At 38.5% G+C, this 25,378-nt stretch overlaps 1 protein-coding gene across 1 annotated transcript in view; it reads right to left on the bottom strand.

The window, feature by feature from the left end:
* LOC127582734 (casein kinase I) overlaps positions 1-18,755 on the bottom strand; it is a 100,117-nt gene extending 81,362 nt beyond the window's left edge. The window contains exons 1-2 of the mRNA XM_052038296.1: positions 18,620-18,755; positions 17,255-17,370 (exon numbers count right to left, since the gene is read on the bottom strand). The gene's annotated coding sequence lies outside the window, so the exon portion shown is untranslated. The remainder of the gene's footprint in view (positions 1-17,254; positions 17,371-18,619) is intronic.
* Positions 18,756-25,378: the final 6,623 nt, after the last annotated feature.

The raw sequence follows: 25,378 nt of genomic DNA, 5'->3' as shown, positions 1-25,378 counted from the left end.
TATAAATATAAACACAGATAATCAAATACTGCAAAGGATGCAACTTTGCTGCAAGACCCAGGGCAAGATCTAATGTAAATGGCGAGATAGAGTTCAATAGTTTAAGAATGGTTAATACCTGGACTATCATTCCAATACTTTCAGCCACCAAAAATACTTACATAGAGCCTCTTAAATTCTATGGAAGGGCCTCAGACAGCCATCAAGCAGTTTACACATTGTGGGAACAGGAGGCTTAGTGGGCCATATGAACACAATTTAATGCATGTGTACCTCCAAATTAACATCAGTGTCTTCTCCCAGGCCAACACCATCAGAACGAAAAGGCTCTAGTTACACTTAGTCAGGCCACATCATATGTATGCCCATCACACTCCCGAAACACACACTCCTTCCAAGTTATCTCTTGGGAAGAGATTACTAAGCAGACAGAAAAAGATTCAAGAATGTGCTTAAAGTTTCCTTGAAGTGCAACAACCCTACTATCTCCTGGGAACCTCGAATCCACGACAGTTCAAAGTGGAGGAGGAGCATTTGGGATGGTAATGAGATCTTCGAGGCCTGTGTTTTCAATGCAAGAAGTCCTGCATAACCAGTGGAAGGAGCACACCACCTCAAACTATCCACTCAGTCCTGTCAGCCAGTTCTTCCACAGATCCCACAAAACTAGAATGGAAGCAAGTCACCCCCAATCCTGAGGGGCTGCTGAAGAATACCAATTAAATACACATCAGCTTGAGTTACAAATGAAACTACAGTATTTAACCATCAATCATGCATTATACATCTTACAGACACAATACACATTTCCATTGTACAGAATACAGTGCAGAAATGCTTTGATGGTGAACCAGTTATTCAGAAAACTCCATATTTCAAATCGCTCTTTAAGCAATTAAACAGTACAACAATCTGATTAAAACACCTTCTAAGACCATGTCAGGTTTGTAAAACGGTAGTCAAAATAAACAAGTGATAGGATGTCAAATACCCCTTCCTTCAAATAAATTTATTAACAATACAAGTGCATGATTAATTGCATTATTTCATTTCAAAAGTTACAACAATTGCTACACCCAGACTTACTTTAGCATAAAAATATGTAATACGGTGGACTTTTATCAATGGAATTCCATTTGAGAATTTAAGCCTGTTCCAAAAACACAACACACCCCTTTTTAATTGGAGCTTGAACTCTCCTGTTATTTTTGGGAAATTAGACCACCTTGCACCCAGCTATGACAAGTGCTCCATCCCAGGAAGAGAAAAGAAATCAACCAAAATAACAAGATTATGCAGTCACTGCATGAGATAGACTGAGAAGCAGTCAGGCATCCTTCCAGTTCATAAATGGAGATCAGGGGAATGAAGGAGAGTATTAAATTTCTTTGCTCTTCCAGATATTACTCTCCAAAGTAGCTGACAAAAGTTCTTGATGAATTTTGAAGATAGCAGAGACATTTCCTACAATGGAAACATGCTCCTGCTTTTGCATTCTCACTATGTTGTGACAGAAAAATCAATATAAGAAATTGACGGGAGCAACAACATAGCCAAAAAAATGTTGCTACTGTTCAGAGACAAAGTTCCTTCAACCAACCAAATGGTCGAAGATACTAGTCAATCCCAGGGTCTACCACCCCAATCATGCAAGACAGAATATTACCAATAATAAAAATAGAAAATGCTGGAAATTCTCAGCAGACTGGGCAGTATCTCTGGAAAGAGAAATGGAACAATTCTGTTTTGACCTGAAATATTGTGTGTTTTGGGTTGAAGACCCTTCATCAGAACTGGTGAAGGGTTTTTGACCTGAAATGTTAGGTCCATTTCTCTTTCCAGAGATACACTGAGTGTTTTCTGTTTTAATTTCAAACCTTCATTATCTTCCCATATCTGGGCTAATAAGACATGTGCGGGACTAGATCATTATTCTTACAGTTAATATGCACCTATAATGTGTAAATCAATCAAGTCACAGGCTGATTAGGTCAGTTTATTTAACATTTGCAACAAAGATCAGAGGAGTACTGAGCACCAATGTCATCAGGATGGCATTTCGAAACTATGAGGCAGAAAAGCTCATCAAGCTTCTTGTTAGATTTCTGATCTCACAGGATGCACATGTACACTTGCCAATATTAGGAGGCAACAAACATCTTTTGAACTGTACCCCAAAAGATAATTCTCTGTCATTTGAGGATTATAGAACACATGGTCAGGGCCACATAATTAACCCCATAATCGCAGAAAACATTAAAAAAAAGTGGTAGTTTATTTTTCTTGCTACTTGAAAAACACACAGTTGATTTTGTAATATCAAAACAAAACGCAGATGTTGGAAATTTGAAATAAAAACAAAGTGCTGAAAACACCTGTGGAAAAAGGAACAGCGTCATTGTTCCAGGTCCAAGAGACACTTCATCAGAACTAGGAAAGACAGAAAACGTGGGTTTGCTCACTTCCATACATGTTATTGACATATTAGTACAACCTCCCATGCTCATTAATGAATTATCTTCTGTAGTACCAGGAGTCAAAGACAGAGTCAAGTGCGAGGAGTTCTTCAAATTGTTCCCGTCTCTCTCTTTTGACCATAAAGGGACTCAATCAACATGTCAAATTTAATATATGATAACACTGCGATGTTTGCCCCGATGTAGTGTATCTGTTGCGAAGCATTATAATGCAGGGACTTGGTCAAACTTCTGAGCGCATCCTAGTGCAAGACACCAGAAAGGACATCTAGTACCAGTTTCAGTTTAGGCCGTAGCCTCAGTCCAGTATCAGGTACATTTTCAGTGCCCAGACTGCCCATCAGATCCTCTGAGGAACTTGGACATTTACTTTCCAATATTTTTATACTTGGGGGTGGGGGAAGGTAAATACAGGTCCTCCCCAGGTTAAAAGAAAACGCCCAACTTATGTACAACCTATGCATACAGACAAGCATTTGGGAGAGTAGTGGGATGGATTTGCCAGCTGCTGCAGGCATCTTCTGTTGTGCTGCAACTCTGTTTGCGGCAATATCTAAAATGGTTGAATTAATTGCCCTGGTTTAACTCCATGTTGCCCTTGGTTGCCCTAGCTAAATATATTGCTGGGCAGCTGCATTTCCAACTTGTGAACTGTTCTGGGTTATGAACAGTTTTCAGGAACAGAACCGTCATAACCAGGAGGACCACCTGGACTCAGCTCATCCCATTATTAACCATTACAATCCACAAATACAGGTCATACAAATTTGAAGAGTAGGCTGTTCAGCCCCTTAAGTCTGCTTCACCATTTAGTAAGATCATGGCTGATCTGATTAAAACCTCAACTTACTGAGAAAAAAGTTAGATAGAGGATATTCTGGCCATACAATCTACTACTAGAGTGTGGTATTACGACAATTACTCATTTTGATGTATACTAGTGGATCTGGACTCAAGAATACTGGCCATAATTTTGAAATGTTGCAAGTAACAAACATTGGAAATGTAACGAAAAAAGGATAGCAAGGTTCAGAAGATGGCTAGTAAAATGGGTAAATTATTCAGACAAAATTTTCAATAAACTATAAAATCAATACATGTTCATATAAAAATTATGAACTAAATGAAAATTTTAAGGGTGCATAATGAGAGAGAGGAGAAATTTGCATTCGAATCTTTGAAGGCGAGAGAAAAATAAACAGTATCCTCACCTTTATTAAGAGAGCAGTAAAGGTTCTTTGTACTTTATAAAAATATTTGATATTCAACATTTGGTGTACCGATTTCCAACCTGGACACCAAGCTTTAAGTAAGCTGGCAAGGCTTTGGAGTGAGATATACTCGAATGCTCTGCAGAAACAGGGACTTCAGCTATGTCAAGAGAATAGATGAGGTGGGGTCCTTCACTATTTGCAAAAAAAAACAAGTTAAATTTATTAATGGTGTTTGAAGTCATGCATAATTTGACAGAGAAACCTTATAGCAATATAGTCAGCAAACAAAAAGGTTTTTATAATTAGCAAAGAAATTTTCATCTGGGGATAAAGAAAGCAGCTTGTCAGAAACTGAAATGCACTGCTCAATAAGCAGTTGGAACAGGTTTTGATAGCAACACTCAAAAGGGTAAATATTTGAGGCTGTGGGAAAAAGATCAAGAGTAATTGGATAACACTGCCAAAGACTCAGTACTATGTACAATAGTCTACTATGCTGTATTGTTCTAGATGAGGTACAGTCACAAAACAAAAGAAGAAGAATGACTGACCTCAGTTAAGCCATCTACAAATCTAAAGCCTAATAACATCCCACAAGAAGCAAAACTGGAAAACTAGATTCAGAGAATAAGTCAGACCTACATGGGGTTGCCATAATTGAACTACTGTCATTAACCCTTTTAAATATTGGGAGGTGCAGGATTTCTACACCAACATGGAAGTCACAAACTTGCTCACTCCAGAGACTTTTCCACCTGTACTCCTAGTGAAGTCCTGTGGAAGAATGTGAACTTGTTACCATTCCTTGCCCAACATTTGCTCTGTGCAATTTGTCTAGAGTACCAGTGGCAACAAAAAGCTAATTAATGGAAGACTTGAATGTCGGCACAATGGGCAAGTGCACATTGACCCCAATTTTAGTAGCACCATAATCTTCCAATGCTCACTGTCCAAATGACACACCCATATATATGGAAAAGGCAGAAATATTTTGAATTACTTTCTTGAAGTCTCTGAATTTGTTTATATATAGTGTTTATCTTTAATAATTACATTTTCACCAAAGTACCAGATTGGAAAACCACAAATGTGACTCCATTGTTCAAGAAAAATGACAAAATGGTAACAATTGGCCAGTTAGCTTAACATTTGTTGTTAGCAAGATGCTGGAGTGTACAATCAAGAAATAGCTAGTCATTTAGAGAATTTTACATGTAATCAAACCAAATCAATGAGGTTTTAAGGTAAATTTTGTTTGACAAACTTGCTGGAGTTCTTTGAGCTTGTAACAAGCAAAGTTGCTAGAGGGGAAAATTGGTAAATATAGTGTATTTGAATTTTCAGAAAGCATTTGACAAAGTGCCACCTAACAAGCTGGTGCACAAGATAACAGTTCATGGTATTAGGGAAGTGCATCAGCATGGATTGAAGGTCGGTTATCACAGAGAAGACAGAGTCAGAATAAACAAGGCCTTTTTTTTTAAAAGACTGAAAGGATATGTTTAGTGGAGTGTCCCACGGATCAGTTTTAGGTCCCAAAAGCATTTACAATGTATATTGATGACCTGGAGGGAGGGGCAGAATGCAAGGTGTGCAAAGTTGCCAATGCCACAAAAGTAGATGGGAGGGCAAGTTGTATTGAGAGAATTTAGCTCTGCAACCTATAGATAGGTCGAGCGAATGGATAAAACCTTAAAAATTGAGTTTAATTTGGGAAAGTGCAACTCAGTAAGGGTAATCTAAAGGCAGACTATTAATGTAATGGAGAAGGATCACAGATGAGCAAAGTTCAGTGGATCTAGGTGTTCTTGTGCACAAATCGCAAAAGGTTAGCAGGCAGACGCAGGTGGTTCGGAAGGCAAATAGCATATTGGCTTTCTATTGCAAGGAGCATTGTACATGATACTGGTACGGCCACATCTGGAATACAGTACACAATTTTGGTCCCTTTATTTGAGAGAGAGAGAATCACTAGGCTAATTCCTGGGATGTGCGAGTCATCTTATCAGTTGTAACTGAAGAAATTAGATCCATATTCTTTGGAGTTTAGAAGAATGAGGGGTGACCTCATTGAAGTAAAAGATCTGAGACAACATGAAAGGATGGATATCGAGATATTCTCACTAGTGGGAGAACCTCCAACAAGAGACATAGTTGCAAGATTAAGAGGTGGTCATATACAACTGAGCTGCTCAGGAATTTTTTCCTCGCAGATGATGAATTGCTGAAATTCTCTACTGTGGAGTGTCGTGAAGGCTAGACCATTGGGGGTATTTGAAGAGGAAGTAGATAAATTTTTGAAAGAAAGATCAGGGAATTAAAAACTGTGAGGACCTAACACAGAAGAGGAGACAAGACCTGGGGTAGAGCAACCATGGTCATCTTGAATGGTGGGGCAATCTTGAGAGACTGTAAACATCATTGACTCATTAGGATACATCTTTGATTTACAAATGATCCTTCACTATAACTAAGTGCACCATTCCCTGCTCAAAGAAATACACTATACCAAAATACCTACAATGCATTTCCATTCACAAAATTTCACACCATGAAATGTTTTCCAGGAATGCATCCCTTTTGTAAAGAGAGGAATGACTGTATCAACTTTAATAGTTCTTGATTTTTTTTTAATGATGTTGTATGTTGTGGAGATTTCAAATCATTCACAGGCCTTCGGCTGGTTTGACTACCAGCTTAGCATGCTGTCAAAGGTTTCTGGCTGCCCCACCTTCAGTAGCATTATGTTGGACAAAGCCCTGTTACTATGTGCAGTCTTACGATTAGGATTGGGGCAATTTGGGCCAGCAAGTCAACCTTGGGGGAATCTGGGAAATGCAACCTTTGAGCTAGTGGCAAGTTCAAGTGTCTTGCAGCTGACAGCAAGTTCTAGCCCATTAAAGTAATTTAAAAAATGATTCTACCGTGCATAGTTGCTAAAATAAAATCTTGGACAAAAAAATATGCATAGTGTAGGAAAGTACAAAGAGAAACTTCTCCAAAATGTGTTTACCAAATGAAATCACAAAATGCAGTAAGAATTTCATTCTCCATGTATGCTACATAAATAGATAATGCAATGGAAACAGAACAAGGTTTTCAGATTACTGGTGATCAATTGAGAGATAATAACATTACATCACTAGTTACATTGGATTCAAGGGATGGAATATATTGATTCAACTGCTAACCCCAGTTTTATGAAAAGATTGAGGATAATCAAATTACCATTGTGAGATTATGTCAGGTTTACTTTTGAAACACTTTCTAGATTATTTTCTACGATTTCTCAATCGTTTAATTGCAGTATCGCTTCCATTCTTCTGCTAATAATTGCCAGGTCTTATGTCAAAGAATTTTACCATGTACAAAGTTCACTACGAGCTGCTGAGTGGATACTTTCCTTGCCAACTGTGTCCAGAACCAAGGGACAGTCGCAAGACAAGGACGTAGCTGGTCAGAGTGGATAAGAAATTTGTTCACCCACTGGGTGATGCTGTGGAGACTTGCTAAATATGTACAAGACAGAGATTGACATATTCCTAGACATCAAGGGGAAAAAAAAAGACATACATATTTACGGCAAGGAAGTGCTGGTGCCGAGGTGAAGGATCAGCCATGACCTTATTGATTTGTACACTAGGCACAATGGGCCAAATGACCTGGTTTCTATGTTCTTATAAATCCCTGCAAACTGATTATATTTAGTCAATTGTTTTCTTCCCTTCACCACCAGAAGCAATGCTCATCTTCAGGAAACATATCCACAACAATAAAAACAGAAAATGATGGAAAAACCCAGCAGGTCAAACTGCATCTATGGAAAGAGATACTGATAGTGGGGAGAAACTGAAAAAGATAATCAGAACTGATTTTTCTTTCTACAGATGCTGCCTGACCTGCTGAGTTTTTCAAGTATTTTCTGTTTTTATTTCAGACATCTGCAATTTTTTTTTCATATCTGCAGCATTGACCAGTCCCCTAACCCTTTATCCAGGAGACTATTCTTTATGCACAGATATAGGCATGAGCTCTGACAGGTTAGCTGGGGATAATCTGTCCTCATCAACAATCCAGACATGCCGCCTACAAGCAACATTTCTTGCATGACCTAATAATATTTTCCCAATCTAATAAAGAGATGACAAAGCCTGCTTTAGCAAATTAATTTCTGCCCAATGAGATCAGGAACTGGACCTGTACCTTGCTGATCTGAATGGTTCTGTGACATTCCAAAAAAAACACCACAGGAGACAATGTCTGTACTTAAGATGGACTCTTGACCTCACAGTCTACCCTGTCATGGCCTTGCACCTTATTGTCTGCCAGCACTGCATTTTCTCTATAACTGTAACACTATATTCTGCATTCTGTTATTGCTTTGCCCTTGTATTGACTCGATGTACTGATGTGATGAAATGATCTGTATGGATGGCATGCAAAACAAAGTTTTTCACTGTACCTCACAACATGTGACGAGAATAAACCAATAATAATAAATGGAACCATGCATGCGAGATGTTACAGCACCAGATTCCAGCTATTTAAAAAATGTTCACAATTCCAGCTTAATAGCTTTACAGAAAGAGAAATAAGACATCTTCTATTCACATTCCACTGCAGTGTAACTTATCAACTTTAAAGCAGTCCTGTTCCCAATTTGTTTGATAAAAATCTATAGCAACTTAATTCCTTCATTCTTAAAGAAAAGTTGTTTTTAAAAGAAAAGGTCCAAGCCGAGGCTTATCTACATTTATGAATAATTCAGGATAAAAGAATGTTTCAGAGCTGTACTTACTAATGAGCAAACTGCTGATCAGATATCCACAAGGTGTGGAAAGTGGGCAAAGCTGCAGAGTTCAGTCAAAGTTGAATATTTATAACTCAGGTCATAAAGTGCCTGAAAATGTATGGCAAGAAATATTTTTTTTCCAGCTATCATGAAAAATTCTATGAAAAATAGAATTTTATTTTCATCCATCATGATGAGCAATTTCAATATCGGAAAATGGAACAACATTTAGCATCAGTAGACAGTAAAATATTAATTCCATCTTGAGAAGGTCCCTCTATAATCTCCAGATCAGAATGATATTCCAACTTTACCTGTCCATTTCTTAATTTTCTTTTGAAATCTAGATGCAAGGTCTATTAACATCATTTTAGATGGAGAGCCTTTAGCACTGACTGAGAATCTACCATTTCTCTTAAATGTGATAGCTGCAGTATACTTCCATTTCCTAAACAAGCATCCACAGAATTTTATGTTAAGAAATATGGCGCTTACAGTCCAATACAGGAGAATTTTGTGTTGAAACATTATCGAAACCACCTTTGACAACCACACTGCCAAAAAGACTACCATCTCAATACCCCAAGCTGAATCTCAGCTTGACCAACAAAGTTGCAAGTTTACCGTAACCAACAGTCTCCATACTATTAAAGTACAGCTAATAACCTTAAGAAAATTAATGTAATAGAAGTATAGGGCGGTACGGTAGTGTAGCGGTTAGCGCGATGCTATTACAGTGCCAGCGATCGGGGTTCGATTCCCGTCGCCGTCTGTAAGGAGTTTGTACGTTCTCCCGTGTCTGCGTGGGTTTCCTCCAGGTGCTCCGGTTTCCTCCCACATTGCAAAGACGTATGGGCAGGTTAATTGGGTTTAAAATGGGCGGCGCGGACTCGTTGGGCCGGAAGGGCCTGTTACCACACTGTAAATAAAATTTTCCAATGAACTACTTTAACCTTGCAAGCTTGAATGAAGGTTTCAAATGTCAATTGATCCTGTTCTCTACATACAGGCCATCCTGACAAAAGATGCTGCAGTTCAAATTCACACTGAAAATTCCATTTAGAAAACACAGAACAATTTGTGTCAACGTACTCAATGTTCAATACAATACCAATCTCAGATGAGTCACCAAAGCAGGAAACTGAGTAGTAGGGTGGGGGAAGGGAAAAGGTAGGGAAAGAGGAAAAAGTGTTACAAAAATAAGATCAGCTGCTTTAGCAAAGAAGGGAATCAAACAGAAATACATGATGCGAACATTATTAAACGTGTAAGTATCTACATCGAAACCAAAGCTTAGTTTCATCAGCAAGTCCCGACATGGAGAAAATCAGAAGCTAACGTTGCAGATCCATTCAATTCTTATATTGATTGTAACAAATGACATTATACAGATAGTGTAACCTTTAGGCCAAATCATTTTCTTCTTTCAACACAGGCTTCTCGAACCAAATCGAAACTGTATAATATAATCTTTACAACTGCTTGATTCTCCATTTAGAAATCAGTTAATATTAACTAAAAAAAAGTCACATTCTAATAGACTTTTACTCTATAAAATAGAAAAATAAATTTAATTTCTAAAAATGTCTCACTTCATATGCATCCCAAGTTTGATATGGTCAAAAATTAGATCTGTATGGTTGGTTGTGGAGCTCTGTGAAGTTGTAATTTTCAAAACAATCAAAATGTTAGCAGATTTTGAGTAGGATTAAATTAGAGTTCCAAATTTCAGAGCAAACCAGATAGTGTATATATTTTATTGAGGGCATTATTATTCCCATTATCAAAAAGTGAAGCCCCGAAATTAATCTGCATTGACAAGTAGAATTTGCGACAGCAAAACTAGAAATATTTTGTCATTCTAAGCCATCACATTGTCAGATATTGTTCAGCCTAAACGGTCACCTGGAGAATATTGACATAGTAACTACAAAAAAAAGCTCTAGAGAACAAAGTTTCGTCACAAAAGCTTTGAACGTGGCGAAATTGTTTTATACATTGATACATTAAGGAAAACTAAATACAAAATTCCTTGTCCTTTAGCACAACACATTAAGTGGTCAGAATCAGATTTATTATCACTGACATGCATTGTGAAATTCGTTGTTTTGCGGCAGCAATACAGTATAAGACAAAAATTACTACAAGTTACCAATAAATAAATACATACGTATTGTGCAAAAGAGGAATAATGAGGTAGAGTTCATGGATTTATCAAAAATCTGATGACGGAGGGGAAGAAACTGTTCCTGAAACATTCATTGTGGGCCTTCAGGCTCAGTCTTCCTTAGTCACCAGGCACGGTTTTCCAGTTAAAAAAAAACACCATTTAATGCAAGTTTTATTCTGTAATACAAATTTTCCAAACAACAAAGTGATATATAACTGGCAATATAAATTGTACAAATTCTAAAGATTTGTGGATTATTTTATGAAATATAAAACTGCTCAAATATTCAATCTGTTTAGGTCAAGAAGTACACTTGATTTTACTAGCCTTGTTTTCAGTTCTGAATGGTTCTTTGTGAAATGGTTTAATTTCTTTTCACTGTAATTATTAAAATATTTCATGCAGTAGTAACCTGAACTGGTCCACATAGAGTGCGTCATAACTGCCGAAAGAAAATGAAATTACACAGGCAGTCTTTGGCAAGTTGGAAGAGTAACGGCAGAGCACTTTAGGGTTGCAAACATTATGTCACTTTTCAAGAAAGCAAAGAGGGGTAAACCAGGAAACTGCAGGCCAGCCCCAGTCAGCCTTACGTTGATGGCACGGCAGACAATGAAAACCATTATTGTGATGAAATAAAATTTTATTCCTGTTAATCATGGGAAGACCGCAAGGCAAAAGGCAAATCATGTGTAAGAAAGTTAATTGTTGTTTTGTATCTGCTGAATGCCTTCTGAAAGACCAACGTGCAATACAGGAAGTTTTTTTAAAAAAAAGATGATGGAAACCCCTGAAATTGTGGCTATTATAGATGTGAAATTTGCCAAGTAACAGGGAGCAAAGCACGATGGAGGATGGATGCTTTCTCAGACTGGGTGGTTTGCCTGGAATCTGTGGTTGGTCCTTCATTAATAAACAACACACACGTGTATGGCCTACACTCAGGTGTAGGGACCAGCATAACTAAGTTTGCCAAATTTCAGATAACCTACAATAGCAGACAATGAAGAGAATTGTCATCCTGTTTCAAGATGAGAGACTGGATTGTGAAAGGGACCGAAGCATAACAACTGGTGTTCGATTTGTTGAAGTGATATACTTTGGGGAGGTCTATACTATCAATAACACTGTAAAGCTATAGCATAATTTACCCGATTTCATTAGTCACTGGTCAGGCCTCAGCTGGAGTACAGTCTACTTAAAAAGTGGAGGAAGCTGAAAAATTTAAAAATTACAATGTTAAGGACAAAAATGCAGGGACAAAGCAAAACAAGAGTCAACACAGGTATGATGGGTCAAATGTCTTGGTTCCGTGCTGTTTATTTCCATAAAAAACTGCAGTGAAACATCAGCCTTTATTTGGAAGTGATTTAATTTTTCAATCTAATTTCCTCCCAGTTATAAACACTAAAAATGCATCTGTTTTGTTAAACAGCAACCACTACGTGGGCCTACCCTTTAATTTCATTGTCGCCTATTAGAGGAATTTAGGGCATCTTGAACTTTTAAACCAAAGCCCAACTACAAAAATGTTTAATGTTGATTAATGATATGAAGATAAAATATAGTGCAAGAGTGCACAAAATCCTGATTAATAATACATATTTAATGCTCAACAGTCAAGAAGTAAACTTACACTAAAATTCACCAGAATGCCAACACTTCTCTTCACAATTATAGAGCCAGGGTGATGTTTATGTACATGAGAAAATTATTCAGCTTTACATTCAAGAGGTTTCATCATACAAACAACAAGGTCAGCTGTAAATGTCTACTCAATGATCTAAGGAATATTTTTGTAAAAAGGCATGATTTTATCTTATACAGCAAGTGAGACATTCATGGAAAAATTAAATTTATTTGAACGTTCAAGACTAATGGAGGATTTCACCTCTACTTTGACAAATGCAACTTCTATTTTCTCCCGTTACCAAATTGCTCAGCTAATGCCTCACAATTCGAGCAAACATGATCTCACCACTCACATATCTACACATTTATATTTTGCAAACGGGTGTAAAACAGGTTACTGTTCCACAGATGCATGCACATCGAGTGGAATTATAATTTTCACTGCAGACAATTAAAATGTCCTTAATTAAGCAGGACAAAAAAAAGCATTTATTTCAGTTACATTAGTCTATTTTTGTACATTGGATGCAAGATCTATGGCAGACTTTTGCACAAACACTAAACCATAGCAGCAGAAAAAAATATTCACAGGGTATTTTTGTACTCTGTATAGAAGAAAATTGTTTTGTTCAGGAAATCTTTTTTTCCTGCAGAAGCCTGGGCAACCCAATTATAAAAAGACAAGGGATTTATTCTTCCAACATTTACAGGTGCAGAGGCAAATTTTTACAAGTAATGATTCCTGTATAAAATTTCATAGACATATATCCTGAGCAAAATAACAAAGTTGTTTTTTCCCCAATAAAATTTTGCCTCAAAGCCCAAAGTACAAAATCTAGGATGATACACAGGATAGTACCAAGAGTCTGGAAGCAAACACCTTTTAGGCCTCACTTTAACACCTCATCTATTTGCTCTCAAAGGCACACAGAAGATCTCTTGGCAATATTTCAAAGATGAACACGCGAATCATCCATGGTTTACCTGGCTAATAAGGTATCCCCGATCACACTATTTGATCATTACCACATGACTATTTCCAGATGGGCCACCACTTCTTCTATCTTGCAACAGTGAATTGGCTGTGAAGTCACAAAATATGCATGGACTAGGACTTTATTCCCTGAAACGTAGGAGATTGAGAGGTGACGTCATAGAGGTATACAAGACCATCAGGGGCATAGACAGGGTGAAAGCACATAGTCTTTTGCCCCAGGGGAGGGGGGGGGTGGGTGTTGCTAAAAACAAGAGGGCATAGGTTTAAGTTCAGAGGCAAGAGATTTAAAATGGACATCAGGGGCAGCTTCTTCACACAAAGGGAGGTGCGTATTTGGAATGAGCTGCCAGGAATAGTAGTTGAGGTGGGCACATTAGCAACATTTAAAAGCCATCTAGATAAGTCCATGGGTAGGAGAGGTTTAGAGGGCAATGGGCCAAACAGAGGCAGATGGGACTAGCTCACTGGGCAACATAGTCAGCATGGACAAGTTGGGCCAAAGGGCCCACTTCCATGCTGTATGGCTCTATAAATGCAAGTCCTCCTTTCCTTTTAAAATGGCTTTTCAGAAAACTAGAATTCTTGATAATGCTTCCCTGCTTTGTGGCAAAGCCATCTTAGAATTATTTCAGTAATTACAGTGCACAAAGAGCTGATATGACCCATCATTTCTGTGCTACAATCTGTAACCCTGCATGTCATGGGTCTTCCAAGTACACATCCAGGTACTCGAGACTTTCTGCCTCTGCCACCTTTCAGGTAGAAAGTTCCAGAATCATACTGTCCTCTGGGCTAAATAAAATTTTCCTGCTATCAATTACTTTAAAATTTATTCTCCCCAGTTGCTAATCCTCCAGCTAAGGGAAATGGACCACTCTGTATTTATTCATCTGAATTAATTCTCACCTCAACATTCTCTATTCTTATTCTATCCAATATTATTTCATGCTGATTTCCCAGTCCTGGCAACATACTCGTACCTCTTCTCTGCACCGTCTCCAGTACAACATCATTTTTTCTTGTAATGTGATGAGCAGAATAATATTCAGTACTCAAACTGTGGCCCAATTATATGCAATTCCAGCACAACCTCCTGGCTCATATTCTATGCCTCAGCTAATAAAGGAAACCACCTCATCTGCCTTTTTAAATCACCTCATCTATCTATGCTGCTACCCTTAAGGATCTGTGGACATAATGCAAGGTCCCTCTTATCCACTTTCTCCCATCTACTGTATACAAGGACTGTGTAGGCTAGTAGGTTGATTGGTTGCTCTAAATTGTTCCTATTGTGTGGCAGAGTGGTAGAATCTGGGAGAAGTTGAGGGAACGTGGGGAGCATAAAGTGAGATTAGTGTAGAGTTACCACAAGTAGGCAGTTGATGACCAGCACGGACTTGGTGGGCCGAAGGGCCTGTTTCCGTGCTGCATGATTCTGCGCCTCTGTGTATTTCTTTGTTTGGCTGCACCTCCCCAAATGTATTACCTTGCATTTCTTTGGATTAAATCCCATTTGTCACTTTTCTACCTAACTGACCGGGTCATTTGTATCTTCCCAAAGTCTAAAGTTTTCCCACTCCCTTTCAACCAAATAGCCACTTTTTGTCTCTGCAAACTACTTTAACACGCTCCATACATTCAAGTCACACTATTTAAACCACTCTGCTATGCACATTTAAATGTGACCATCTACTTGCACTTGTAAACTTGCACATTTAAATGTGAGCACATACTTGTACTTGTAAACTCGTACTAAATCTTGTTAACATTTCAAGAATGCAGACAGCTTATAAAAAGCTGTCAGGTGAGCACGGCTCCACACATACACGTAACTAAACACTGGCCGCAAATCGTTAACACATAACACCAATCTTCCTCGATGCAACTCGGTTACTTGTCTCAGGTTTGTAGCGTAACCACCGATTCCGTGAGGAAATTTAAGTGCTGGGAGACTTGACAGCACATAGAGCGTTTGTGCAACAGATGTGATCGACAGTGAAATTGTCATAATAGAAGTGCCCAGGTGATCTGTCAAGAACTATTGTGCTGAATCCCAACGTAGTAAAATAAGTGAACCACCTAACCAAGATTTATACAAATATAACAAATTCTGGCACAGCACAAGGACCAAGTTCTGCAGATTCACAACACTGAGATTTGCACCTGCTGAACTAATTAAACGTCCTACTTCTACCCATTAATCTTTCCACTGCCACTCCCTGTAATTAAATTCTGTTCTGCTGTATTATCACATCGGTTTCAGATTTTGCACTTACCCAAGAATTAATTTCATTGCATTTTGCATCTTTCACCAAACTAAATGAACCAGTTAGGATAATTTCAAAACACATTTTCTAATGATGCAAAGTCCAAGAAACCTTCCACCCATAATTCTTCCGTGCACAAAACTAACTCCCTTAATCATTATTTGGACTTTATCTCCCTTTAGAATTAGTGATTTCTATCTATAAGAGACTGTCAAAAGATAGTAATGGGAAATTACTCTTCAGAATCTTTTCCCATGCCTCTATTTGCATTAAGTACTTCCTGCATCAAAAAGTTGAATTGTGGGGATTTGAGGAACACAAGATCCTCCATACTAGGTTAGTTATCTTTTTGAATGCTGACACGTTTGACAGAATCTTTGGTTCCTAGAGTTTCTTTGTTCAAAATAACTGACATAACTTGAGGGGCAAGAACCACCAATGATAAATAATACATACAAAGTCTATTTTATTGTGAGCACAAAATTATGTTCTTTAGAAGATGGGATCTGGGGCAGCAAAAATACTTGAATTAACTTCAACAATGCCTTCCTGCTTCAAAATTATTTGATCCAATACATTAAATTATAAAGCACAACCAAACCAGGATGGATTCTACTACCCATACAAACTCAGCCACGTCCATATAAGGCAGGTTTTTCCATCAACAACAGAATGACAAATTGTATCAAATGTCATAAATTTCCAATCATCTCTAAACATTATGCCATTGTAAACTTTGACATCAGTATTCAAACAGGACCATCGTGTGAAATAAAAGGCCCAATGACGAAATGTACAATTACACAATGAACGAATCTGCAGCAGGCAATGCAAGCCTTAAGGTGGGAGGGGTTTGCTTCGGATGAGGAAACCAATCAACTTTCAAAACTTGCAAATCTTCAAGAAACCTGGTTAGTAACTATATGGAAGATGGTCATAAAAAGCCATTCAATTGGCATTAATACATGAAAAGGGAGAACTCGCTTTAAGAAACAATACTAAAATTTAGCTTCAAAATTCTGGAAATATGATTCATTCAGATGTCTATAACTGGTTCCCAGAGTCAAACCAGACATGTGAGATGCTGAGTCTTAGATACACTGGTGTACAGATATTCTAGGATCATGAAGAAACATTAAAAATTCAACAGCATAATTATTATCATGCAAACACTGATTTGAAATGTTAATCATCAACTGGATAGTCGATGAAATAGTGCTTGCAATTCCAAAGAATCGGTTTCATTTGGTGATAAATAAAAACTCGCAAAAGCAAATCACAGATGACATAATGGTGTCACTTCAAATTCATCAATTGATTATATTTTGAAAACTAGTGTGCAATACAACTGTACTTTTTCAGGACAAAACTACAAAAGTACTTCCTAGGGTTAGATTTTGTAATATTCATTTTGCTTCAACCTCCATTCTTCCTATTTACATTCATTTAAAGGATACTTTTGTATCAAGTATCTGTCCTAACTATGTAGCATTAGAAAATTTGTAGCATTGTATCTTCCTAGGATATAAATTTTTATCACCATCATTATTCCTGTAGCTATATTTCAAATTGGGTTCCCAAAAAAATGTATCAACATTAGCATGTTATATATATTCAATGCAATCTGCAGGAATATTTAAATAAAGTTGCATGCTAAAGAATGAAGAATGCAACTATTTTGTAACTAACGTAACTTGTTACTTACTGTTTGTTTCATTCAAAATGTTCCATCACATATCACTGAACATAACTGGATAGCATCCAAATGACTACCCAAACAGGTCTTCTCCAATAATGGCTGCCTTGTACACTATCTTCCACCTTGTAGACACATTTTTAAAAATAAAAAAAAAATTCTATCAAATATTTTGGTAGGTGATTTAGAATTTGTTTTTTCAAATATACTATTTCATTGCTTTTTTTTATGCGCCCTGGGAAACTTTCCAAACAGGGCCCTCCTCCTCAAGTTTGAAACTAATCACTGGAATTAAATAAATTTGAAAAAACAGTAATGCCACCCAACAAACATTTAGGGTAATGCTCCCCTTTAGACTGTTTACCTACTGTAGAATAGGGGTCCAATTATAAAACAAATTTGATGGTGTATTTACACTTCCTTTCAACATTGCCCAAAACACCAAGTGTTAAAGCCATTTGTGTGTCCATCTGAAACACATGCTTCATAAAATTATTTAAACATGAAATTATCAACTGAAAGGCTTCAACAACATATTACTTCTATCACTTTTACGTGCTTTGTATTTAAAATTTTAATTGGAAAGAAAGTTAATGAGGGAGGGAGGGAATGGGGAACAGAGAACTGGAAGAGAAGACAAAATGAAGATACATGCAAACGTTCAAGTATCATGAGAGGTCCTAAAATGCTGAGCATCCCATCCACTGACCACATTGCCATAATCCATCCTCCTGTTTTTTTAAAAAAATGTTGTTAGATCCACAACATCCACTCACTTCAACAATGACCATCAAGACAACGCTAGATTTTAAAGACAACAGCCTCATATTCCCCAAACATTTGTCTCTTTAGTTGAACAGTTAATTCATTCATCTGGTGGTTTTGTGCCAAGGTTCCACCCCTCCCACCACCAGAATTTATAACACAGCCACCTCTGGAATAAACTAGTGCCATCGGATTCCCTCACTGCTGACAAAAAAAAACCTGCAATCCTTGGACTTTAAACAACTTGCAACAAAAAAAAGTCAACTAAAAAAAAATTAGTTTAGAAAAATGAAACACACACACACAAAAAGTCCCTCCTGGTAGTGTCTGGGGAAGGGTTACAAGTAAGAATACATGCAAAGGCTCATCATCCCAGCAAAAGCAGAAAGCCAAAAGCTGCAGCAGGAGAGGGGAGGGCAGTGGAGGCAGGAGGAAGAGGATTTGGTTCATTTAAAGGCGCTGGAGTCGAGGCAGGCCTAGCCACACACAGCCGAGCCTAACCCTAAGTGCTTCTCAGTAGCAAAACACACAAGCCCAGACTAAACCCAGCCTCTCCTTTATCACCCTCTGCTCCCCAGCCACTGCTGAGAGGTAAAGAACACTCAGTACCTTCTCCTACGTCAGGTTTGCAGAAGACTCTCCCCTCATTTCCCTCTCTTGCTGGTTTTTTTCGCTGCTGGGATTTTTTTTAAAGCCTATTTCCAATCCAGCACCAGGGCAACTCCTTCGCGCATGCGCCCTCCCCGCCGGCCGCCACCGAACTTGCTGGCTGCGGTGCCAGGGTCGCCCGCGCCCCGCGATTGGACGGGCTGCCGCGGCCGGGCCTTTGATTTGGAACGTTGCTAGCGGCGACGGCGCCTGCCATTGGCTGCGGCGACCCGTCACTCAAGCCTGGTGCCACTGGCGGCTGAAGTTCGGCTGGCCCGCAGCAGCCAGGCAGAGGAAAGTTGAGGGGGGAAAGTTGGAGGCTCCTGGTTTTGGGGGGGGGGGGGGGAGTAGTCGGCGGCGCAGACTCCTGGCTTGCATCGGATGCTTTGCAATGCAAAGGGTCCGGCCGATCCATCAAGGCTCTCAGCCAAAGGTTGAGCATTAAATAAAATATATAAGTAGGCGGTGGAAGGCAGCCTCTGACGTCAGATCTTCTCATGCAGTCAGCCAGCCAGCCCAGTTTAATTTCCGGCTAAGTTTCCAAGGGAAAACTTAAGTGTTTTTGTTTGCAAAAGGGTAAAAGCAGAGGTGTGATGGTGTGAGTCGCTGCAAATAATAATTGGTCCGTTTGTTACTTTTGGTTGTCTCCTGCCTAGCTGTTTATCTTGCAGCTGAGTACTTTCACCACCCAGAGCAGGTAGTGGGACCACAGCCATTTTTTTTCGAAAGCGTGGCGGCTTGCCGAGGAGTTGCAGTGGGGTGGGGGGGAAATGCTTAGAGGGTAGCAGGAGATGCGGATCGGAACTATTCTGCTTTTAAATGAATGTTGGAAATACTCAGGTAGAATCAGGTTTAAGTCAAGGGGCCTTTCATCAGAACTGAGGGAAGTTGAATGCACTCTTTTTCCCAGGCTTGGAGAATCAAGAAATAGAGGGCATAGGTTTAAGGGGAGAGGGGAAAGATTTAATAGGAACTTGAGGGGCAACTTTTATTTACACATTGAAGATAGTACGTATACGGAAGTGGTTGAGACAACTTTTAAATGACAGGTACATGGACAGGAAAGATATAGAAGGTTATGGGCCAAACACGGGCAAATAGGACTAGCTTGGATGGGTATCTTGGTCAGCTAGGACCAACTGGGCTAAAGGGCCTGTTTCGATGATGTATGACACTGTAAGTTAGATGTGAAACAAGTTGGAGGAGAGAGAAGAGGAGGAAAACAAAAAAAGTCTGTAGGGTGGAGATGAGGAGAAATTGATAGACACAAGTGATGCTACTGGTTGAAGGATGGTAGTAAATGTATGTCTGGAGATGGAAATGATGAATGAAATCTGTACCAGAAGAGAAAGGAGGAGAAAAATGTAAATGTGATACACAAGACCGGTTCTCTGGTTTCCTCCCACATTCCAAAGACGTACGGGTTAGGAAGTTGTGGGCATGCTATGTTGGCGCCAGAAGTGTGGCGACACTTACGGGCTGCCCCCAGAACACTCCACGCAAAAGATGCACTTCACTGTGTTTCGATGTACATGTGACCAATAAAGATATCTTAAACTGTTGACATTGAGTCCTGAATACTACCGTGTACCAAGTCGAAGCTTGTGCTGAGATTCATTGCAATGGTGTAGAGTGGAGTGGGTTAGAGAATTAGTAACAGGCAAGTGTAAGTTTACCTTGCATCCTGGACAGAGGTTTTCTGCAAAGTGGTCACCAAGTCTTTATTTGCTTTCCCCAGTTTAGAGGACATCAGGTAATAATGCAACATACCAGATTGGAATTCTAATCTTAATTCAAGTTGTTTTTTTCCACTCTGTGTTTTAGGAATTAATGTTTTGGCCTTAAGATATTTAGTTTTACAGCTTGAATTAAGCAACAGTGGCATAATTTGCTTTTTTGTGAAATTATTTTTGTGCAGTTGCTGTCAACATCTAAGTATTCCTTAAAAATCAGATTCTAGCTTGCACATTTCTGTCAGCCATTCAAAAGGGACAAAAAAGCAGCAGCCTTAAATAGTCATTGTGTTGTAAACATGGACATATCTTACAAAAGTTGACATTGCACCCAAGGAGGTAATAAGAGTTAACCAAGGACTTTGCCAAAAGTTGGTCAGTCAGTGATATCGATCTGTCTGTTATCATCCTAATTTAATTTTATGCACCAGCAGTTAGGTACATCACAGAGCTGAGACTATTTGAATGAGATTAGTAGTAACAATCTTTGTTCAGTCAAACATTAAGATCCACTGTGACAGGATTGTGTTGCTGGTGTTCCTATACATCAAATTTCAGAATAAGGATCCACTAAGAAAAAAAATTACACCTTCAAATTGTTAAAATGGGTGAAGTGTACACAGCCATACTGAGGACCAAAGGCAGCTTGATGGTAGTACTTATGCATCAGACAAACAAAAGTATTAATGAGCAGTTAAGGTTTACAAAGATGGAGGGCTTGGTGCATGAAAAACAAACAGATTCAAGCACAGGAAGTAAAAGGTGGATACAAGGCACCATCAACAACTAGTGAAAAGCACCATTATACCTAAAAATATCATTCTCATGCAATTTGCTACAGGTGCCTTGATAACCCATAATATGGCTTTACTCTATAACCATGCCATGTCATCAGTTTACTACATTTGCTTTCAGCATCTTTTTTGCAAATTTCTTGCACTGGGACATTCTATTGTTGCAGGCTCAAGTCTATTCTCTTAACTCGATCATTTAATTTGGCAGGTTTTCATTTGTACCTCCTCTGCAGTTTGTTGAACCAGCAATTTGACTCACTGTTCACTTATTTGCTGCTACAGTATATGGAAACTTATTGCTCATTTTATAAACTCTAGCAGCTGATAGCATTAAACAGAAGACACTGCACATCAAAGATCTGATGCATGCCTTTGCAAACTAATATTCTAAGAGGAATACTAGTCTCTTGACAGGAAACTGCACAGTCTCCATACTCTTTGTGAGACAGTTGAAAATAAATTTAGGAATCCTACTTCATGACCTGAAACTTGCACACAAAATCTGTTGCACTGAGGAAATGCTGCTTTATCAAAACACACGTGGTGATGATTCTGATGAAAGGTCTTGAATGTGAAAAGTTTACTATTTTTTTCCCTCCACAGATACTCCTTGACCTGTGACTATTGCTAGAATTCATTACTAGCCTCCCGTCACCATAAACCTTTGCTGTATCCAAATCCTTGTTCTGCTTTACAACTGTGTTCATTGAACTTTACTTGCTACTGGTTCCCCCAAGCCTCGATTTTCATAGAATCAAAGAAATGTTGCAATATAGGAGGCCATTCAGCCCACTACATTTGTGCTAGTTGGAAAAAGACCTAACCAGCCTAACCCCACCTTCCAATAACAGATTTGTAGCCTTGCAGGTCAAACTCTTACTTGTGCTCAAATCTTCCAATGGCCTCCTCCAGTCCTAGAACCAGCAAAAGCTACAGGTTTATTCAACTCTTGTGCATCCTAGATTTCTTTTATCTATTATCAGTAGTGATTGCTTCAGGCATTCAGGGTCCTAACTTCTAGAATCAAGGCTTATAGATACCCAAGACGAGATTCTGCAGATGCTGGAATCTGGAGCAACACACACAAAATGCTGGAAGAACACAGCAGGTCAAGCAGCATCTATGCAGGGAAATAAACAGTAGACGTTTCGGGCTGAGACTTGAAGGTGCTATGTAAATGTGCCAAAGATAGGCAGCATTATAATCATGGTTGATTGAAGTATTAAAATACAAAGAATTAAAGGATTGAACAAATGGGGAAAATGGGTACTAATGATGATCAAGGCTGATGGAGTTTCAAGATGCCCAAAGCAAGTATGCATCTCCTTCCTCCTTTAAGACCCATATTGAACCAATCTTTGGCACAGCATTTTGTCAGCCCTGCCAGTAGCTTCCTACTTTCAATGCCAATTATTGCAGATTCCACTGTCATTTAGAGTCATAGACACAGCACAGAAACAGACCTTTTGCTCTGTGAGGCAGCGCCTCTACTAGCTGCCCTACATTGCTGCCTGATTTAGTGAGATCATGTTGGTTTGTGACTGTTTATTAACCTTTGTCCTCTATCCCTCAACTTCAATTAACAAGATCCATCTCAGATTTAAAGTTAACAATTGACGTATCTTCTGCAGTCAACAGCTGATGCTGTTTCCAAAATTCTACCAACCTTCATGTGTAAAAGTGTTTCCTAATTTTATTCCTGGCTCTAACTTTTTCAACAATGACAGCTAAACAGAATTAACTGATATAGTTTCTCTATTTATCCTCAATTCCTCTTACTATCTCAAAAACTGCAATCAAGACCTTATAAAGACCTTATGCACTCAGTAACCTTATAAAATTCAGAGAATACAATACTTAACCCTTGTAGTCCAGCTAGCACTCCTGGCAAAGCCAAATATATCCTTTTTACTTAGGGTGTGGTGGCCAGAACTACTCTTAAAAAGTCCAGCAGTGGTTCAACCAAGGCTTTAGAAAAGTACAGCATTATCTCTACACCTTGAAACTCTATCCATTAGCTATAAAGGCCAGTGTTCCATTAGCCTTGATCATCATCAATACCCATTTTCCCATTCATTTAATCCTTTTTGTATTTTAATACTTCAATCAACCATGATCATAATGCTGCCCATCTTTGGCACGTGCTTTCAAGTTTATTGTTGGTATAGACATACATACATGGTATAAATGCCATGAGAATTAGCTTTTTGCACCAGCAGCAGCACTGTAAATTACAAGACGAGGACAAACACAAGTTAACAAACATAAATTATACATAACTTAGACATGTGCAAAATAAACAAGAAAACAAACATACTGACACTAGTGCAAGATCGAGAGTGAGAAAAATCCTATGGCCAAGTAACTAAAATAGTTAATTATTACAATAGATTCCTGGCGACACTCCTCACCACATCCTACTAATGTGTCTACCTGTCCACAATCACTGTGCTGTAACCCAGCAAGTTTCCAAAACAAGTTGCTTTCATTTCCAAGGACTTCAACTTTAGCTAAAAATGCTTTCTGGAAAGAGCACAACGTTCTCCATCCCCTGCTTCAGTTACATGTGTTCATCAGAAATGGCCAACCCACCAGAAACTCACAGTGGTTTAAAGTTTTAAGTTACCCTCTTAATTTCAGACATTGATACTTTCACATGAACAGATACTTAGGTTAACTGGTTTATAGATTCCTTACTCCTTTTAAAAACAGTTGAGAGGGGTGGGATGTTTAATTTTCCAAGGGAGTACTTCCCTAATCAAGAAAACTTTAGAATATTATGGTTATGGCACCTCTAACATTCTACTTTGTTTAAAACACTGGATTTGAAAACCTAGTCTAAGAGAATATTTTCTCCATGACTGTTATATTTTGCTTATTTTAATTTTTTTTTAAAAAAAGTCCTTCTCCCTTATTCATTCCCAGTTTCCTTGAGATGGACAGCCTGTTAATTCCTTTCTTGAATGAAAAAATGATATATTTCAACATGCATTATCACTGTAATCAGTTTTCAAGAGGTCCATGTTACTACGTTACTCCCGATCAACCTCTTCTCCCACATTGTAAGTTGTACTAAGTTTGATATCCCTTGCAGGTTCCTCTCCCCCTTGGAGCAAAGAAGATGGACATAAATGACAAATCTGTAAATATTCTTGACTTTTTTAGATAGAGCGAAACCGTTCCTGTCTGAATGGTTCAATGTCTAGGGGGCACAGATTTAAAATTCTAGTAAAAATATACAAACAAAATGTGGCAAAAATAAAACTACTGCGTATAAAAAGCTATGATCTGGAATTCACTGCATTTCAGGCCTCTGGACACAATCAATCAATGCCTTCAAAAGGGAACTGGATAGGCACTTGAGAGGAAATAAATTGCAGTGCCTTGGGGAGAGATAGTGACAATGGGACTGACAGGATTGTTCTACAAGGGGTTCAATGGACCAAGTGGCATGTGCGTTTTTAAAAAAATAATTATTAAGTTGCTTGTTTGTTTGTTTCTGTTCCTAAAATAGTGCTACTTTTTGCCATTTTAATTTAGTTTTATACCTGTTTGCTTTAGTTGTCAATGGCATTGTTGCTTAAATTGCCTCTTTCTGGTTCTTTGGAGCACATTACTTGAAATTATCCTGAATATACTCAAGATCTTCCCTCTTTCTGGCATGTGTTAGTCTGCATGCCACAATCTATTTCAGACTTGAAATCCCCTTGATAAAACCATTCTGCTTTTGCTACATGCTTAGTTAAACCCCGTGCATTCTACCTCTTTGTATGTATGTTATCTCAGTCAGCAATGCTCAATCCCACTTGGACTAAATCCTTTTCTATTCCTTAAATCTGCCCATAGCACCTCCAGAGCCTCATTGTAACCTTTCTCATCACTGAAATGATTTCATCCGTAATTTTCTTTTCATTTCTGCAGATCTTATAACCTGGCATACTTAGTTCCCAGTTCTGACCATCCTGCAGCCACGTCTCATCAAAAAGCTATTATTATCATCAGACCCTCCAATTCAAAAGTATGCATGCAATCCATTCAATTTGTTCCTAATGCTCAGTATGTTTATACATTTCTTATATTGAGGAGATTTGGCATGTCACCAAACACTCTTACAAATTTCTATAGATGTACTGCGGAAGGCATTCTGACTGGTTGCATCACAGCCTGGTATGGAGGCTCCAATGGACAGGATC

The sequence above is a fragment of the Pristis pectinata genome, chromosome 24 (assembly GCF_009764475.1).
Source record: "Pristis pectinata isolate sPriPec2 chromosome 24, sPriPec2.1.pri, whole genome shotgun sequence".
Taxonomy (NCBI): Eukaryota; Metazoa; Chordata; class Chondrichthyes; order Rhinopristiformes; family Pristidae; genus Pristis; species Pristis pectinata.
This window is presented reverse-complemented; position numbering and strand designations above follow the sequence as displayed.